The sequence below is a fragment of the Triturus cristatus genome, chromosome 10, assembly GCF_964204655.1.
Source record: "Triturus cristatus chromosome 10, aTriCri1.1, whole genome shotgun sequence".
Taxonomy (NCBI): Eukaryota; Metazoa; Chordata; class Amphibia; order Caudata; family Salamandridae; genus Triturus; species Triturus cristatus.
This window is the reverse complement of record NC_140593.1, coordinates 1,062,118,724-1,062,136,132: the sequence shown is the minus strand read 5'-3', so window position 1 is coordinate 1,062,136,132 and position 17,409 is coordinate 1,062,118,724.

Genomic DNA, 17,409 nt, shown 5'->3' with positions numbered 1-17,409 from the left:
GATAGATAGATAGATAGATAGATAGATAGATTTATATATGTATAGTTAAGGTACAAATAATTTGGGTTATCTATAGTAGTCGTATACTTACCTTCATAGTTGTTATGTTATGTTGTTTTATCTTATCTTACTGAGTATTTATTTAGAACAGAGTTCTCCAACTACTATGCCTTTTTGAGCGTAAGATTTGGATATATCATCAGAGAAAAGTATGTATATATTTGCCTGATAAATCTGACACAGAAATGTATTTATTGTATGAATGTGACATTTATACAGTGCAAACTTGGCCGAATGGCAGCAGAGCGATTTACAGTGTCAAAGACACAGCTGACATATTTTCCACCGGGTAGCCACTTTGTAAGAGCGAAGGTGGACTCTTACTTGCAATGATGCATCTCTTCGTGCAGTGTATCACACGCGGTCTTCAAACTGGCCTAGAGCATATTTGGCTGATATTAGGATATTAGGAGCACTCGGCTGAGTGGTGCAAACGGTGACATGCCGGCCTGTCTCCTAGAGTCACAATCACTTCAGTACTCTGTATTCCCCTGGAATTTGCAGTACAGCCAGTCGCATTTTGGTGTTAAGTGCATGTTTGTGTGGTCAGGCCATCCCCTGCCCGTCTCACTTACTATGAAACAGTTGTTGCACTTCCAGGACGGCAATGTGAGCTTGTGACTTCGAGCTAAAAGACCTCTTCACTAAGTGGCAAACCCATGGTCTCAATGGGACTTAAAATAGACCCGTGCACCAAAATAAAAGTGGCCCACATTATCGAATCAGGTAGCTAATAAAGTGGTCCACTTTTGCAATTCGGGGCAGTTTTGAGCTTGGGCAGACACCAGCAGTGGCGGCTCCTCTTCTACGTCATAGGAGCGCCGCCCCAATGCCTTGAAGCAGTAAAAGAAAGGACAAAATAAAATGATAATAACGTGATGTTATTGTACTTTAATTTTGTACTCCTGCTGCGGCAGCTTTGCGTGACAGGGCAGGGCTGCAGAGCAGGGGAGGAGTAGTAGCACCCTCCTAAGTGCGCAATGCCTGTTTAGCCGGCCCTCCCGGGTGGGCCAAACAGTCATGCGCACTTCCCCTGTCCTCCATGCAGGCCGCACTACAGCCTCCATGGAGAACATGCCCAGGCCCCCAGTCCCTGGCTGAGCGCCAAACCACGGCGCTCAGACCAATCACAATGCTGCATTGCAGCGTTGTGATTGGTCTGGGGAGCCTGGACTCTTACCAATCAAAAAGCCACATTGCAGCATTGTAATTGGTCAGGGGAGCCTGGCTGTCTGCTTCATGTTTCATTCCAGACACGAGGAGAGACAATGGAGAGATGCGGTGGTAAGGTACTTTTTTTTCTTTTTTTCAAATATCCTCTTACCCCCTTCCCCCTCCCTCTCTCCCCCCCTGCTGCGCCACCCCCGATCCATGCCGGCCGCTACTGCAGACACGCTGTATAGATGATTTGAAAGGTATGGTAGTCTGCATGCATTTTTGCTTGCTACAGGCAGTTTGTGGCAATATAAGGAACAGTCAAATCTGGCTCACCAGAACACAAAGTAGGCCCAAAACAGCCAAAAAACAGCTCACACAATGGCCAACCCTTCTGATTTTGCCAAAATGGGTTATAGGCCATTACACCCTTAGTAAATCACTGGAACACTCTGTTCACCTTTTTTATTATTATTTTTGTGAAATTGAATATGGCCACAAGCATTTAATCAGTACAGTCATAACATATAGATAGGACTATAAATATTCAATACAATTAGTCAGAAAACGGATAAAAATGCTAAACAGTGTGCAGGATTAAGCACATGAGAAAGAACAAAGCGAATACGAAAATCAACATGGAAACTCAGCTACCACTATCTGATTAAGGAGTTTTTCCCCCTTATTGCCTTTAAGCCTTAAGATGGCAGCCTCCATTTCATATTTCTGACAAAGAAGTACCCACCACTCACATGCTATATAGGGAATCTGATTACTCCATTCCCTGGCAATACATAGGCAGGCAAATATGTGTGTGTTAGAGATAATTAGAGTGACTCATGGACCAACTTCGGGTTTAAATCCCAGCATAATATTCCTTATGGATAACTGGGCATCACATTCTAGATGCTGGGATAAGTGCAGGGTAACCTCAGACTTGTAGCTATTTCAGCTGGCAAACCAAAGGATAATGCACCTCATACTTCCTGTTGTTGGTTTTAATGTTAGCCCACTTGTATCATGACTGTAGTGTAGCAAAATGTGCGTAATCCTTGACAGTTGTTTAATTGTCCTACTGTTTTTACTCCTTAACCTAGCTGCTGCATCATGGAAGATAGATGGGAAAAGTGGTTGCCCAAAAGCGGTGCATAAGAATGAACAAGAGGTATCTGACATGGAGAGGACATATCAGCTAAATTTTACGAATATCTGTAATTATCTGAAATCTGAAGTAGTTCGGATTGGAGCTTGTGCTAGCAAAAACCTCCAAAAAGGCCCCATTGGCTATTTGGTACACTAATCTGTTGGAGGTTGGAGTCAAGTGAGGAGGCACCTACTTAGTCATTCAAATGCTGCCGAAATGTAGACCTTCAAGTCTGGTAAGAACCATCTCCCTCGGTTAGGAGGGTGCTTAATAAACACTGATACTTCTTCCCTAACCAGACACCGTTTAAAGGGTTGATTTAAGCCTGCCACAGTCCAGCACATTAGTTTAAACCAATGAAGTGTGGATTCTTAAACCCTCATCCTCCAGATCTGTTGCTCTGGGAACTTTGGGGTTTATTAGGATGGCGGGCGGACCCTAACGGTGCTGTGACAGTCCGCCAGCGGTGTGGTGGTCCCGCACCACTAATTAGGAAGCGACCATACCCTGGCGGTCGAATTTGCATCTTTAACTTTGCGGTGGATGGTGCTGTAGGCAGCACCCGCCGCATTGCCAAAGAGGCATGTTGTGTATTGCCATGCAAAACGTGGCAGGCACCGCGCGGTGCTTGCCACCTTGAGCATGGCAATGTAGGGAGGTACCATAGGCACCCCCCAAGTGCAGCCCCCCACCCCCCACGCCCCCGGGGGCCAGCAACGGGCCCGATGCAAAACTCTGTATGCCTTTCCCATGGAAAGGCCGGTTCAGGCATGCATCCTAATCTGGTGGACGGTGTCTGCTAGGCACCACCACCATTTTGGGCCTCCTGCACTGTCCGCCAAGCAATCTGAACAATTGCTGGCGGTGGACGGTCTTTGCGTCTGTTGCGGACGCTGTCATGTTCCCACCGCGATCGTAATCTGGCGGTGGGATAAATTATGTTAGGTGGCGGAAGAACCGCCACCGCAGGGCCGGCAATTGCCACCGCCGGCCCTGCAGTGGCGGTCCTTCCGCCATCCTAATAAGCCCCTTTGTGTCTCTTATGTATATGTAGATTTTTTTCATGCTATGTATACTATTTTCAGGTCAGTAAAACAAATAAACAACAAAAACAGAACAATTAGTTTTAGTCATTTTTCCCTATGGAGTCCACCCCCATGAGAAACAAAAAAGCTGCTGCTTGCTTGGGAAAATAATTCAACCATCCCATCACCTTTAAACAGTGAATGATTGCCTCCTGGGCATCCTGCTGCCCCACTGCTCAACAAATGAAGTATTCTTGTGGAAATGCTCAGTTCTCAAAGACCTAATATAATATACACATAATTAGAACTTGAATACAACCTAGCAGACATCAGATATCAGATATCAAATTCATCATCAACAGGAGACAAGAGAGACATCAAGTAAAAGTCTTAATTTTGTAACAACAGAACCACTACTCAATTCAGCTTTGCCACGTAACACATTCAGTTCTCCCTGCTTTTGCCATTGTAGAAGAATATTCGTAGTCTCACCTTTCGGGAAACAGATCTGTGTTTTACCACTGTGCTGAATTGTTCGGCCAGCAGGCTCCAGGAGGTAAATCTGACCCCAGGCGCTTTCAGAATGTTGATCATTTGTTGCAGCCTTCACCTACGATCAATAGTTAGCTTTCTTAAGTCAGAGCAGACATAATCAGACACAAGGCCACAGTTACCTGCCTAGCTTTTAAGCAGATTGCCTGACGCATGGGAAAGTTCCTAATGTAGATCAGTACTGGCCAGGGCCTTGTTCTAGTGGCATTTGTTTTGGTACCTGCGTGACCAGACCAGGAGCTGGTGCGCACACTGGATCTGACAGTCCAGGTCCCAGGGAATAGGTCAGGAAAGGCAATCCGAAACAGCTGCATTGGATTGTCAGCCACTTCTTTCCCCTCAGGAATCCCCAGCATCCTGAGATTGTTTTGCCATTGACAGTTTACCAGATCCTCCAGCTTAGATTAAACCAATGAGAGATGGCCGTCATGCTCTCCGACTGCCCTTGAGGTAAGGACAGCAGTTTCTTTAGTGTCCGACGCCCTCTGCTGAAGATCAAGGACCTGGGTGGTCAGTGATGAGTTTTTCCCAGATATTTCCAATAGTGTTTGCTGTAACTGAAGGTTATCAGCCCTAACCTCTACATAGTGCTTTGATACTTCATAGCAATGAGTTTGAATGAGCTGGATTATAGTGGCAAGTGAAGGCTTCACGTTATCAATAGCAAAGTCAGTAGGGCACCCCCAACCTCCCCCTGAAGTTTGGGATTGATGTTCAGATTTAGTCATCATAGGAGAGGACTGGCCATGAATGCGCATGCACTCCGTGCCAGTGTTATAAATATCAGTATGACTATCAGCAGCATCCTGACAGGTAGACTGCTCAAGGGTACCCAGCTCCCCACTAGCCATGGAAATGTTCTTCTCCTTCATCATCTCAAATGCGCCCCGTTTCAATTGCAATTGTAGCTTGGAACCCACTTTTACAGCTCCTGGAACACTAATTGAACACCTTTTCTTTTTTGAGCATTTTAATTGTGCACTCCATATTGCACTTTCTTTGGGATGGGCACCCAGCCCAGTGATACCACCAGCAACTGGGGTCTTAACAGATAGATTTTGAAAATCAGATGGAGGCGCAACACCTCTCAGCCCGCACTGCTCACTTTGTCCACTTTGCCCATAGTTCAAAGAGCAATAGCATATATAGAGATCTGACCCTGGTCTGTGGTTACAGTAGTCGTGTCAGCCAAGTCAGAGACCTGGGTGGCAAGATTTGCTTTATCATCCTTCAGAGAAGAGGCCGTTTTGTGGACAATGGCTGCAATTTCCTAAGCAGGAATCATAAGAATGTTACTGGTTTCTATAATTGTGGCCTGTTGTTGGAGACATTCCAATTGGGGCACCAGATCTAGTGTTGAATCAGTAGGCTAAATTACAGCTAACTCATTGCCAAGCACCAGAGCTTTAGTAAATAATATGCAAGATCGAAGTGCAACACCATTACCTTGGTTTGGGTCTTCAGTGTGGGAAACATCCTTGCCATGCAGAGGGGCAGGTCTCCTGGGTAGTGCAGCAGCGTGCTCTGAAAGGGCAGGTTGAGTCAGTTGTCCTCATGGCTTAACCCACTCCTCCTGAAGGCATCATTACAGCAGCTCAGCTACCGACAAAATGGCAGTGAGAGAAAGTGGATTCAAGCCTGGCATTCATACCGAGAAACAGCCCAGGATGGTTTGTCAGGAATTTTAGCACTGATCGACCAATCTGTGAGGAAGCTTATCATTGCTCCAAGCCTCCCGCTGACCCACTCAATTGGATTGAGCAATGGTGTTAGCCAACATAGGGCATTCCCCACGCCCGTCGCAGGACGCCCTCACCTTTGTAGGAGCCATTCTGGCAACTCAGGTTAAGCATGTGAGAACGACTCTCCAGGGCACAAGCTTAGCAGCTAGTGAAGCTTGACAATACAGCAACCCCGGCCGCCATCAATTCGAATATTCACAGAGAACAATGAGCAGTGTCGAGACTAGAGTGGAGGGAGCAAAGGTGAGGGTATGCACTCATGCCAGCCTCAGCCTGCTGCTATCTTTTCCCCCTTCATGCCATTCACTAACATAGTACAATTTGTTGGTTTTGTAGTATAAATATTGTGGGGAAAAACGGAGCCTATAAAGAAGAATTAATAGAGGACACGTTTATACATTTTGCCTGCTATAAGAAGAAATGTAGTTCGCTCTCTAGGTTCAGGCCCAACTCTACCATTCTAAATTTATTGATCCATTTAGCCTCATTTTGTCTTAATCTCAGCTCCTTTGAATTCATAATGCTGTTGTGTTTCGTTAACCAATCAATTGTTATTTGTAATATTATATTGAGATTGTGTATAGGCAGGGAGTCTTTGATGAGAGGTAACAATTCTCTTGGATTATTGATGTTTGTTCATTCAAAGTTTGATTTGTTTTGGCTGCTTTTGTATTGTCTATCTAGTCTTTGCACCTAGGTTTTACTAACCTTTTGGTGTATATGAGATATTTCAGGTGTTGTACATTATAATATTGATTTTTCAGCCCTGATGAAGTCCATATTGGACTAAACACGTTGGCTGGGCTGATGCATTTGACTACATATAAAGAATAATTGAAAATAAAAAATCTCAAGACTCTCCACTCCATTTTTGCATATATTTTGCAGATCCCATGACATTCTGTATAGTTTGGAAAAAAAAGATGTTTAATTACATGCTTGTGCATAATCAATGAAGGTATTATGTTCAATTGTATGCACTTTTTCAGAACCTAATTATAAAGAAGTTGTGTTAATAATGTCATCTGTTGAAAAAAGTAGGGTGAAAAAAAGTTGTGACTACCAAGAATAGAAAAAAAGTTGTGCCTTCTAGGGCAAAAGGCAAATGTACTAAGAGTATTAGCAAAGAGGCATCCTCCTACTAAAGTAGAGAGGAGCATTTACAGATAGATGGGGAGAAGGCAGGTTAATAGTAAGGAGATTTTAGGATTGAGACAAGGGTAGCTTTAGGTGGTAGCGAGGGATTGTACGGTTCAGGAATTATAGCATCAAGAGGTTGGTTGTGGCTTTTACAGTTCTGGGAAGGGTAGCATAAAGGGGTAGTAAAGGTTTTTTAGGGTTCTTGTAAGGGTTGCATTAAAGTGTGGTTCAGAGTTTTTAGGGTCCAGGGTTAGGTAGTGCTAAGGGGTAGTAAGGGTTTTAGGGGTTTGGAAAGGGTAGCAATAAGGGGACTTAAGGGGTTTTTATGTTCAGGGAAGAGTAGCATTAAGGTGCAGAAAGAGGGTTTTGGGGCTCAGGCAAGGGGAATAAGGGTTTTTTAGGGTCAGCAAAGGGTAGCATTAAGGGGTAGTAAGGGTTTTTTAGGATTTAGGGAAGGAGGCGTAAAGCAGTAGTAAGGATGTTTTAGGGTTCAGGAAAGGTAGCATTAAGGTATATCAAGGGGGTTTTAGGGTTTTTTGGGTTCAGGGAAGGGTTGCATTAAGGGGTAGAAAGGTACTTTTAGGATTCAGGGAAGTTATCTGTAAGGTGTAGTTACGGGGTTTTAGGGTTCAGGGAGGGGTAACATTAAGCAGTAGTAAAGTGTTGTTTCGGATTCAGAGATAGGTAGTGTTGAGAAGTAATAAGAGGTTTTGAGGGTTTAGGAAAGTGTAGCATTAAGACATTTTAGGGTTCAGGAAAGACAGCATTAAGATACAGTAAGGGTTTTTTAGGGTTCAGGGAAGGGTGTGTAGAGGGGTACTAAGGGAATTTTTAATGTTCAGTAAAGGTAGCATTAAGGTATATTAAGGAGTTTATTGGGTTCAGGGAAGGGTTGCATTAACGGTTACAACACTTACTGCTGCATTTGCTGGTCATATCTACTCCCCATTTATGATAAGCAAAACTCAGATTGTACCCCACTACAAGTTCAAGTCCCACTATGGCATTATAGATGTCAAAGTGTTCAAGCGCTTTAACGGTATGAGGCTCTGCAGGTTCCCTCAGGGCCCTTCAACACACAATCAGTCGTACCTGCTCCGCAGGTATTTCTAGACAGGAAGTGAGCATTTGGCACTCAGGCATCGTGGTGGATTGGAGCCAGTGCCAGCATTGAGCAGTGAGCAGGGACATCTCTAGGGCAGAGCGACCGGTGCATCTTCAACTGGCACCGAGTTTCAGGGTTTAGGGGCAAGGGAGGGTGGGTGCTGTGTTCAGAAATAAAGTATATGTTTAAAAGCACCTGCTGAGGGGTGTGGTCAAGATGGTGGCAGGGTAGAGTGCCTTTTACCGTCCCTCCCACCGGCCTTAAACATTAACATAGCAGTGACGGTCCTGAGAAAGCGGCGTAAATCACCGGCCCCGGCACGGTAAGACTGAGACACTAGCCTGCTGCGGCAGCGAGAGGTGCAGAGGTCGAGTGCAGGATCCAGTGAGACAAATGGGCAACCGTTGCGGCTGGATGCTCAGGTGAGGCCCACGGAGCGTGGCCCACAACACGCAGACAGCAATTGGAGCCTGGGTGGCAGCAAAGGCAGAGGCGGGAGATGACAGTGGCCCGAGGTGAGACTGCAGCGGGCAAGCAAAGCCCACGAAGTGAAACCTGCAGTCGACGGCGAGGCAGCTGAGGCCCGGATGACAGTGGCAAAGATGAGGGGAGCAAGCGGCAACTGAGGTGAGGCTGCAGCAGGTCTGTGAACCCCACAGTGTGAAGCGAGCGGCCAAGCTCAAATTGTCTTAAGCAAAGTGTGACTACAGAGGCCTGGAAGTGAACTGACCCCCGGTCAGCAGCCGACCACTCCACACTGGCGCACAAGCCCCACCATGCCCGCAGTAGTCACGGGGCTCATCGGAAGGGCAAGAGCCCAGGACAGCGGGCAATGCACAAACCTAGCCAGCTGCATGGCATGGGATTGGGTGGCAGCCAAAAGAGACTTAGGTGAGGCCCTGGGAGCAGCTGGGGCTCACCTGAGCGGCAGTGGTGCACTCCTTTCTGCAAGATGAGGAGGCTGGCCCCACCTTGCAAACCAGGCCACGGGTATAGAAACCTGGCCGGACAGTGGAGAGAGAGGCCCAGGGCCACAGCCCAGAGCCAAAAGAGGAGAGGCTATCGAGCAACACTCACGGGCCCTGATGAATGGTGAGGGAGAGGCATAGGAGACAGCAGCAGACCTGAGAGAGCCAGCTTGGGCCCCCCGATGGATTGAGACCCCCGACTGGAGGAGGCCTGCTGGATTCGCCTTGTGTGGTGGAGTGGCAGCAGACACAGCAGGGGTGCCAGGCCTTGTGTGGGGGTGATCGTCGTGGCCCTGACCTAGCGGACCTGAATGCAGCCACAGTCATCTGCCTGGCGGTGGTGAAAGGAGAGCCCTCAGGGTGGCGGGTGACCGAGAGAGGATGGACCAGGTCTATACGGGACAGTAAGGACTGTCTGCGGAGACTTGAGCTGCAGGGACGGCCCCAGCTAGGTGAGACCTCCCATGTGCCCCACGGAGAACAGTGGTGTGGCTGGGCCCACTTGAGCAGACCAGGGTGGCTCAGTCCACTAAGCAACAGGCAGCAGAACATTGGCCACCGCTCTGACCAGTGTTTTTGACACAGAGGCTTAACGGGCTTACCAAGTGGTGTGTAGAGAGAGATTCGGCCTGAAACCGGTGAAGCAGGGACACCACGTGAACTGCCGGCCACTGCAGTGTCCATAAGAGGTTCACCCTCATTGGATGAAGCTGCGGGACGCACATGGAAGAGAGGCTAACTGAGCCCCTTCTCTCCTGTTGCTACTGGCTACTCCGACATGAGACCTGTCAGGAAGTGACGAATCTGCCTGCGTTAATGGCAAGACACTCCAGGAGGGACCACCACTAAAGGCTGCAGGCGATGGCAACCATCCGCACTAAGAAGGACCGCACCTTGAAGGAGATGCTAATGCGCCCAACGGGAAGCACAACAGGTGATGGGCCTCCCTTGCAGGACCCTGTGCATGGACACGATTGAGACAACGTACAGGAGCCAGTAACTCGATCCTTCCTGGAGTCACTTTTTACATTGCTGAGAGACGATCTACATTCGGTTAAAAGGGACCTCTCCAAGGATATCAAGGAAATCAGACGAGACATGGTCTCCCTGGGGGGCCGTGTCGTGGCTCTGGAGGATTGGGGAGACGGGAAGAAGGACGAACTTGAATCCCTTCAACAGGAGGTCATCCATCACCGCAAGTAATGCATAGATCTACAGGCTCGCATGGAGGATCTAGAAAACAGGTCTCACCGGAATAATATCCGCATGCATGGCGTTGCAGCCAAAGCGGAGGGAAAATACATCTTTGGCTAAGTCCGGTCCCTCTTTTGTTATGTCCTGGGCATGTCATCTGAAACTGTTATAAAGATTGACCAAGCACACAGAGTCAGCAGGACGCAGTCGGATTCTGTCCCCCCCGGCTGACATCTTAGTGTGTTTACACGTCTACCAGGTCAAGGAGGACATACTCAGCAAAGCCTGGGAAAAACACCCACTCACTTTCAGGGACCAAACTCTGACACTGTATCAGGATCTGGCACTCATCACATTGCCGGAAAGGAGGGAGTTCCGACCTGTCATCGCGTTCCTGCAAGACAAACAGGTGCCTTACTCATGGGGACACCCCTTCCGCATCATGTTCCATTGGGAGGAGAAGTCCCTCCACCTACGATCACTATCGGAGGCATGCCAGATCCTGGGATTGGCCCTACCTGCGGACAGGAAGACATCAGTCCCTTCCTCCCCCATCCCAAGGAAAGCAGATCAAGATGGCGGGGACGTGGAGCACGGGGGAGATTGAGGTGCCTGGACCCTGCAGAAATCACAAAGGGGAAGCAGGGGGCTTTGGAGGCAATCCCTGCTGTGCTAGCCAAGATGGAAGAAACATGAAGGGACCGGTCAGGTAGCAGAAATAAGCATGGTGTGGGGTCAGGTGGTGGGTGAGGGGGGACATTATTTCTTGGCCATGATTTGGACCCCATATGGCCACGCTCACAGACTTCCAAGAATGTGGGACTGAACGTAGTTTGACGCTCCAGGTTTCTAGTTCGATTCTTTTATTGTTCTCAATGTTTTGTTCTTGGGGTTTCCACTCACTCACACAGTTGATGCAATGACTTGCACGTAGGATCTTCATGGAATCTCTCTCGTGTTTAGCATCCCTCACAGACTCAACAGATGGCCGCTTCCCATGGCAGGCACCTATCTAGCTACCCTTAATGCATACTGTGCCACTTAAAGTCCTTAATGTGAGGGGACTTAATAACCCAATAAAACGCAGGGTGGTACTGTCCTATTTAGAAAACTCTGGGGCGGACATATGTCTTCTTCAGGAGAATCACCTCCTCTCAAAGGACTGTCATCGACTTAGGTCACGGGCCTTCCCCCATCATTTCTTTTCCTCTACCTCCACAAATACAATGGCGGTGGCCATATTAGTGGTGCGCTCCTTTAGGGGGAAAGTGGAACAAAAAGAAGCCGAAATTAGAGGCAGACTCCTCACTTACCAGCTCACAATAGGGGGCAGTTTTTGCTGGTGGGCTCTATTTATGCCTCAAATGAAGGGCACGAGGCTTTCTTACACACTGCACTGGCAGAGGCAATGTCTACTACCAGGGGAACCTTAATCTAGTGTCTGACCACATCCTGGATAGGTCAGCGCAACAACACGGCCAAGCAGGGTCATTGTCAGAAGATGGAGATGAGTGGCTGGGGACAGGTCTCAGAGACCTTTGGATGGTTTTCCACCCACATGCACATGAGTACTCTTTCTTCTCTAATGCATGCACAGAGACCGAAATACACACAGCAACACTCTCTGACCATGGTGCAGTGACACTCTCACTGTCCCTCTGTCCCTAGGAGTGCTCCACCAGTCAGTGGAGACTGCGGGACACTATCTTACAATGTCTGAGGTGGTGACACAGATCGAACGAGCTATCGGCGAGCTCCTCACACACCATGACACCCATGACATCTCCATCAAGATGCTGTGGGAGGCACTCAAGGCTGTGGCTAGGGAGGAAATCATTGCGATCTCAGCTGCTGACAATAAAGTATGAAAAGATAAACAGGAGGCTCTTAAAAATCAAGTTGTAGAGCTAGAGCGTATACACCAACGCACTGACGTCCATAGAGTGTGGTGTCAATTATCAACACTCTGCTCCCACCTGGTGGGTCTTGACCTAGACCGGGAAGAGTATGCGGCCATCCACTTCGACATTCTTCCTGCGTATGCGGCGACAAATGTGGAAGGCTTTTGGCAAATAAGCTTTGCGCCCAGCAGCAGAGGCTAGGTGTATCCTCGATACAAGCACCAGGGGGAACTGGCAACGGAGTACCGAGACATAGCTGATATTTTTCGGGAATACTACACATACCTCTAAGCTGGCCAGCACCTAGATCCCACAGATAGTGCCCAATATGTCCAAGGTGCGTGCACATCCACCCTCGGATGGCAGAGTCTCTTGAAAGCGGAATAAGCATTGAGGAAGTTATCTCAGCTATTTCTCGCCCAAAACCCACAAAGTCCACGGGCTCGCATGGCTGCTTGACGAGTTTCTATATGACTGTTTGCCCTGTCCTCATGCCCATCATGACGTGGTTATTCAATTCCTTCACAGTTCCCGGAATAATTCTGGCCTCGATGCTGACTGCTGCCGTAGTCTTTATTCATAAGCAGGGCAAGGATAAGTCGCAGTGCAGCTCATACCGGCCCATCCCCCTTTTAAATGTAGTGTTAGTTATTCACAGGCATCTTAGCTCACAGGCTTAGCCCATATATGCCCTCCATTGTTGACCCGGCCAAAGCGGGATTCATCCCCCAGAGACAAAAGAGCGATAATACTACGTGGATTTTGCACATCACAGAGAAGGCTGACATGTGCCAGGGGAACTCAAGCTCCTGGCGATCGACGCCGAAAAGGCCTTCGATAGGGTGCATTGGCCGTTTCTGGAGCAGGTTCTCACACACTTTGGGCTAGGGGAGAAATTGTGGACACAGATCCTGAACGGTTACCACTCACCGATGGCGACGGTGCAAATCAATGGCTACACCTCAGCGCCCTTCTCCATAGGCAGACAAACACGTCAGGGGTGTCCCCTTTCACCCCTGTTATTCACCCTCTACATGGAGCCCCTAGTCCAGGGGATCCAGGACAATTCTGAGATAACCAGAGCGACTTTCAGGGGAGATCTGCACACCATCACCTCTAAGCTGACGACGTGATTGTGACAATGGATTGGCCGGTCACAGCATTACCAGCCTTTTTGAGAGAGCTTGGGACCTTCGGTACAGCATCGGGTTTTCGAGTGAATGTGGAGAAATCGCAGGCACTCCGCCTCTCCTTGCCACCCCAGATAGAGGCCCAACTGGCGTGGCAATACCTGATCCACTGTGCAACGGAGGCAATCCCCCACCTAGGGATCCAATTGACAACCTCCACACAAAGCACTGCAGACCCCAACTACCGCACTTCACATCAACAAATCCGCAGCGACATAGCACGCTGGAAACACCACCAGATTTCCTGGCTGGGTAGGGTTGCGTCTATTATGATGTATATCCTCCCGAAGATTTGATATCTCTTCCAGACACTCCTGCTTACACCACTGAAAGGTATGATCTCTAAGCTCCAGGCGGCACTCCTTCACTTCTTCTGGCTTGGGGAGAAACCCTGCATGAGGAGGGACCTGAGCTTCCTTCCCCATTGGGCGGGGTGCCTAGGCATCCCCGATATGCATCTATACTATCAGGCAGCCCAACTGCGCTACCTGGTGTAATGGACCTGTACTGAATCTGAAAAGCACTGGCTATTCCAGGACAGAGCAGTGGCTGGTACGTCACTGTGAAAAGTCCCCTTTCTCAAGAAAATGCACAGTCCTCGGAATCTCTACATGTCCCCCATCACGCAGGTGACAATGACAGCATGGGACCAGATGTCTATCTAGTACGGACTGACCTCCTATCCCTCACCCCTGACCCCTTTGCTGGATAATACGGACTTAGGACCAGGCGCGGAACCTGGGACCTTTGCAAGATGCAGCAGTTGGACTGCCTCTCAATGGAGCATCTTTTTGACACGGAATGTCTGGTCTCCTTCACCCAACTGTGCGTCGACTACGGCCTTCCCTAAACCGAGCGCCTCCACTTTATGCAATTACGACACTGGATATTACACCCACAAAATAGAGCTAACGCACAACGACATCTCACCCGCTGTGAGAAATGGCTCATCACTAAAATATCGGACAAACGGCTAATTTCCGAGATATATGCACTCCTGAGCCAGGGTAACACACAACATTCAAAGCTCATCAGACCAGATGGGAAAAGGACCTGGGGAGACTGCTCAGTGACAGATAGTGGGAAGACATATATTACAGAGTCAAACATACACCCAGCAACGTGGCCTTAACCGAAATACTCACTTAGGTAGTGATGTATTGGTACTATACTCCTGCGCGCTTGCATAGGGTCCATCCAGCGCAGAGAGGAGACTGCTGGAGGCGGTGAGGGACACAGGGGACACTGGTCCATCTTTTGTGGGACTTCCCACGGCTACTAGCATACTTGCCACAGATACTCTACACCATGGATCTACACCTCAACATACAACTGCCCAGGTTTCCCGCTTATACACTCCTAGGGTCAATGAACCCTTTGACATTTCCCCTCAAGTCGTGGCATGGGAGGCAGATTGGTTTAACTCTGAGTGCAACTATCCAGAGTATCTTGATACACTGGGGTACTTTGCAGAGTCCCACGCACATGCAATGGCTTCATAGGTTATGGCACATCCTAGGCATGGAAAAGATTTCACTCACACTGGCCAATTAAGGCGCTTCCTTTTGAGATCTTTGGCGTCCCTTCCTGTTACTGCTGGCACAAGACTTTCGGGAACTAACATGCCATAAACATCTTCGCCTCTTAAGACTAACAGACACAGACACGAGGCCTTAGTTTGATCGTCATACCGTCAGATGGTTGTGGTCTTCAATCGACTGTGTAAGGTTCTGAAGAGAGTGGGGGGTTGGGGGTTATGTTAGCCAAGTTATACCGGTACTTGATATAAATGCATTGATGAGCGACCTCTCAAGATTTTGAGAGGTCAGCAAAAATGCTAATGGAACTGTTTTTGTGATATCAATAAAAAGATTTGAACCATAACAGCACCTGCTGCAGAGGTCCAGCAATTTTCAGGCAACAATACAAATTTCAAGATAACTCTGGTGATTAATGTTCCTGCTGGAGAGAGATTGTTTTGTCCTGTGGCAGTTTTGGCTCATCATGAAAGGAAACATAGAGGGTAATATCTATGCCTCCTGCAAAGAACAAGTGCCATGCAGATCACAGAACTATATTTTATGTGGATATCTCAGTGGGTTACTGCTTTTGACAGAGATCTTTTTGTTACTTGCAGTTCAAAAGTTACAATCCTAATATAGCACAGTGACCTATTAACTGTCATCAAAGAGTTGCATGCAAACTGCATGGTATAGGTCAAAACATTATGTTTTCGCCTCAGTCTTTCTTTATCCAACCTCAACCACGTGTTACATTTTAAATCCTGAGTTTGCGCTTCTCAAGACCAAACACTCTAAAATATATTGCCCACACTGGTATGAGTGGCGCTATAAAATAAATGAAATGCATACGGGACAGCGGCTGTGGAGAGATGAGGGGCACTGTTGGACAGTGGTAATGAGGAAATCTGTGGAGAAGCAGGTCATTGGACGGGTGCCGAAAAAGAGTGTTGCACCAGGCGCCACCAGTGCTAAAACTAGTTCTTGGCGTAGAGCGGCAGTCTTGCCATGGCCAGCATAGCAGTTGGTCATACGCGGCACTCCTCAGATGAAGTGGTAAGTTCATCTGATCGAGCTGGTTGACAAGGTGGTCGCTCAGCTTCCAATAGCTCAGATAAGGTTCCAAGTAGACAGGTCAACACTCGCAGGTCATCATGATCTCATATTGATCCCGGTGGCAGCCCTCTATCTTGGCAGATGGTTCAACGAGGGCAAAGGCCCTTGCTCTTCATGGCACCCCCCTATTTGGCAGAGAGGGTTGCTGAATTTTGACAGCACACGGGCATCAGCCCAATCAATGAGGCAACAGCTGCCTTTGTGGCAGCCTCCGTAGCGTCCAGGGTCACCAACTTTGTTTAGCACACAGGCGACAACCCGATTAGCTCTAGCAATTACCTTCATGGCAATTCAGGGTTGTCAACTCAGCACATGGGTTGGCCACCTGATGCAATAGCAGTTTTGATTTGTGGTGGCCCGCTCTGGCATACGGGGTCACCAACTTTCAACACATGAGCAGATGGCCCAATCAGTGCAATCACAATCCTCTCACAACTCACTGTGGGGATCCATTTGACAAGATCCCCTTCTGGGCCCTGCTCCCTCCAGTCACTATCTCACCTTCACACAGTGTTCCTCTTGTGTCAATAGGCAGGTAGACACTGATGCTCTAAGCTCCAAAGCATGTCCTTTTGAGCACCCTGGATGATGTGCCTTTACCCAGCTGGGAGAGTGGCAGACTTTGATCCCGAGTCCTGGTCACACAAGGCAGAACTCTTGTTCAGCTTCTACACAGGAAAGCATAGCGCCGGCTGGTTGCTTGATGTTTGACCACTTGGGCGCATTATGCTTTACTTTTAAATTCCATTTCCAGACACAAATGTGATTTAGTGTCTCAGTGCTTGAAATTAGAGTTGGGGGCTGCATCCTTTGAAGAGCCCACCCACTCCCCTGTACTGACCTTTGACCCAGAAAGCAGTCTGTCACAGCAGTATTTCCTCACATCACTGGCCAAGGGAGGGTGTCAAGGGTCACAACTGCATTTCAGCCTCATTGATCTATGCCCAACAAAAGGTTACTAAAGGGTCCCAGCCCTACTCTTTATGCTTCTCATATCAGCTCCATCTCCTTCCTACCCATGCATACCTGACCTGATTTTAAGAATCAAAGAGCCTGATTGAAGTGTTTCGAAGAGTCTGGCTCTTCCTCTAGTGTGCCTGCCCAACACAGCTCTCAGGAATGTAACAATCCACAAATTTGCCTGGGGGTGGTTCTTCCCCTTCACATGCCTCTCCAAAAGATTATGGGTTCCAACATGGAACCCACAGACTTCAATGTATTGTGTCACTCATAGGCACCCATACATTTCTGGGCGCACACACAAAACATGCGTGCAGGCTCCCATGTACTGCATGGGAAACATCCTTTTACCCCGCAGTCAGAAAAACGACCTGTCTTTCCAATGCAGTCACTACCACGACTGAGACTTTACCACGAGTTCCTTTAACCCGCAAGTCGTTGCAACAACTTGCTTTGGGGGGCATGTTCTTAGACTGGTGTTGGACTTTAAGTTCAACACCGTCCCTGCAGTTGCGTAGACTGGAGTTGGAATAGTAATTTATACTATTCCAAAGTCCAGCACCTCACTCAGGCAAGTCGTTGTAACAACTTGTGTGGTAAAGTAACGCATAGTAACGTTACAGTGCGGAGTAAAGGC